The sequence below is a fragment of the Myotis brandtii genome, unplaced genomic scaffold (genome assembly GCF_000412655.1).
Source record: "Myotis brandtii unplaced genomic scaffold, ASM41265v1 scaffold1145, whole genome shotgun sequence".
Taxonomy (NCBI): Eukaryota; Metazoa; Chordata; class Mammalia; order Chiroptera; family Vespertilionidae; genus Myotis; species Myotis brandtii.
In genome coordinates, this window is record NW_005353947.1 from 984,208 (window position 1) to 987,863 (window position 3,656).

Below are 3,656 nucleotides of genomic sequence, written 5' to 3' on the forward strand. Positions count from 1 at the left end.
ATCCTATAGCTGTTATTTTTCTAGCCATGGAGCTTAGGAATATTATTTAATCTCTCTGAACCTCAGTTTCCTTATTTGTAATATGGGGATTATAAAAGAGGGATCATATTTACAGTTTTTCTAAGAAAGTCCCATATTATGCCTTTCATCTGAGTTTACTTATTAATAGCTGCCATTGTACTTCCCAAAGTATTCTTATATGGAAAATAAATTGAATGGGCATTCTAATTATCATAGTGCTTACCTCATAGTGTTGCTGTGAGAATTAAATGAAACACCATTTACTTTTTAGCATAGCACCTGGCACGTCATTTATTTACTAATTATTATTCTCTATTTTTTCAGAATTCTCTCCCCTCTCCAGACTCTATTTGAAAATAAATGTACAGTGCCTCTCAGGAATAGCACTCTCCAATATAGCTGCTGAGCTGTAGAAATGTCATAACTCTTGGCAGCTTGGAGAGTTCCCATAATGGTGTGTTCTGAGAACCTACCCCTCTGGCTGCTTCAAGTTCTTAGGATCTCACCACCTGCAGTAGTTATGCATACGTAATCAATAGAAATTGCCTCTAATAACCATCAGGGTCTCTTTATATACCTGAACACTGGGTAGAGAACACTGATTATGCAAATTCTGCTTTTGTACAGAAGTGAAAAGGTTTTTTTTGTTTGTTTTTTGTTTTTTATTTCAAAATCTGAGCACACAAGAAGATTCCAGCGAGGTTCAATGAGGGCATGAAGTAGAAACGTCTGGACATTTGCCTTCCCCTAGATAAACAGTGAAATGTGAGTCATTCAGATAATAAGAAACTGTTTGAAACTATTGCTCCAATTTGTGAATATATTACTAGAAGGGGTTAGAAGTGGCAGGAGATGGTCACGCATCAAGGACCTCACTTCTATTTATTATGCTCGTTTATCTATATACACCTCCTGGTGGAAATGGAAATTATTTTCCCTGAGAACTGTCATGATTTTACTATTGTAAAATAATTTGCATATTCTTTTGAATATGTTACAATCAGGGAAGGATTGTTATATGCTACATTTGCCTCTAGGCAGAATATTGCTCATTAGCTAGTAGACATAAAGAAAACTCAATGGGCAATCCAGAAATAGAAAAAGAAAAGACTTCTATGTCCTTTCTTGCACCTAGATTTTCAAAATGTATAATCTTATTTATTTTAAAGAAATCCAAATAATATCATTGCAATTCAAAGTAGGTGTATATATTTATGTATATGTAATGAAAATGAACAAATGATTTCCATACTAGTGCTTATTGCATAACTGCTTTCTGACTTGCTCATACTTACCATTTCTGCATATGTTTAGCTCTGCTTCACTTATTTTATGAATACCTCAATAGAATTAAATTAAGATGCTCACAAATGGACAAAATAGTGAAAGAACTTTTGCTCTCAAGTATCTCTTTCTCCCCAATTAATGTAGACTGTCTCAAAAAAAAGATCCTGTGTGGTTCCATTTAATAAAATGCCAATGTTGTTCATAAAAACATAAAAGCATATCTTAAAGTATAGTAATTTAAATTAGTTTGACAATGGATTGAGAACCAACAACAGAATAATAAAAATAAGCATTCTTTAAATAAACCATAGTATATATAAGAATTTAGTATTTAATGAAAGAATCATTAGAAGCCAATTTGGCATGATGCAACATTTATTAAATCATGATGGGAATATTGGCCATTTTCAGGGGAAAATATGTTTAAACCTCAGAGCATAGCATGTACAAAAATAAATCTCAGTACATTGCAATGATGAAATTGAAAAAACTAAATCCATAAAATGTAATAGGAAATAGAGGTTAAATGATGCTGGTCTTAAGAGGGGAAATAAAATTTTAATTACTCAAACAATGAAAGAAATTGCAAATAAAGTTATATGTATTTTATTACATAAAAATGTTTAAACCCTCTTTTACAAAAAAAAAAGTTAAAGGAAAAACTGAAAGTAAATTCTCAAGATTAAGATTAAGACAGGTTAATATTTCTAATATATAAAGAATACTTAAAAGTTGGACACATATGTAAAAACTTAATCAATAAATTAAAAAAAAGAAAGGAAAGAAAAAAACCAATAATAAAAACATTAATACAGCAACAGAAAAAAAGAAAAACAATAAACACAATAATTAATACATGAAATATTATCAATAACCTTATAAAAAGTTCACATTTAAATATATATTCATACATATAAATGCCAAGGGGTGGTAAGACAATGCATCTCTGATAGGCATAGCAATTGTAAGTTGATATACATTTTTCTGGAAAAAAAATGTGACTATTTATCAAGGACATTAGATGCAGTCATAGCCTTTAATTCCATAAAATGTCATTTAGAGATGTAAAGAAAATAAATAAATATGTGGATAATAATACATGTATAAGATATATAATTATCATTGCTAGAATGATAATTATAACAGAAAAAAATTAATAAGCCACCCATTTTGTTGAACAACAGAATAATAAATTAAGTTCTTGTCCATTCACATGAGATATTGTACAAACATTAACAATTATATTTTTTTGTGCTGCCAGTGTAGCTCAGTTGGTTGAGTGTTGTTCCATACACCAAGAGGTCACCAGTTCGATTCCCAGTCAGGGCACATGCCTGGGTTTCAGAGTGGCATGCAGGATGCAGTAGATTAATGTTTCTCTCTCATTGATGTTTCTATCTCCCTCTCCCTTCCTCTCTTTCTAAAATCAATAAAAACATATTTTTAAAATGTATATATTTTTGAAGAATATTTAGGAATGTGAGAAGATCTATCTGTGGTGGACAGACTCCAAGTTAGCCCCACTTTGATCCCTTTTTCCTGGTGTTAACACCTTTGTATAATTCCTTCCCCTTCAGTGTGGGCAGAACCTATGTTTTTTATCAAATTGATAAAATACAGCATAGATGATGGGATATTACTTGTGATAATGTTACATAGTTTGTAACTCCAATTTTGATAGGAGACACTCTCTCCCTTTCTAACTTTGAAGAAGCAAGCTGACATGTTTTGACATTTCCTTCTGGAGAGAGGGTCACATGGCAAAGAAATGAAGGGGGTCTCCAGTGGATGGACAGTGAGAAATTTTGGCCCTCAGTCTAGCAGCTTGCAAGAAAGTAAATGCTACCAACAACCACTTGAGCTTGAAGATAGATTCATCCCCAGCTGAGCCTCAGATGAGAACACACACTGGCCAACATCTTGACTGCAACTTTGTGAGACCCAGAAACAGAGGATCCAGTTAAGCAATGACCAAATTCTTAATCCATGGAAATTGTTTGATAATAAATATGTACTGTTTTAAGCCACTAAATTTGTTATTTGGTAATAGACAAATAATACACTATAAAAACATTTAATTTTTAAAAGCAGTATAAAAAGCTGTATATATTATATACTAGAGGCCCGGTGCACAAAAATTTGTGCACTTGGGGGGGAGAGGGGGTCCCTCAGCCCAGCCTGTACCCTCTCGCAGTCTGGGACCCCTCAGGAGATAACGACCTGCTGGCTTAGGCCCGCTCCCGGGTGGCAGAGGGCAGGCCCAATCCCTAGGTGCAGACCCTGGTCGGGCTCAGAGCAGGGCTGATTGGGGAGTTGGGGCGCCGCCCCCTGTCATGCACAGAGCAGGG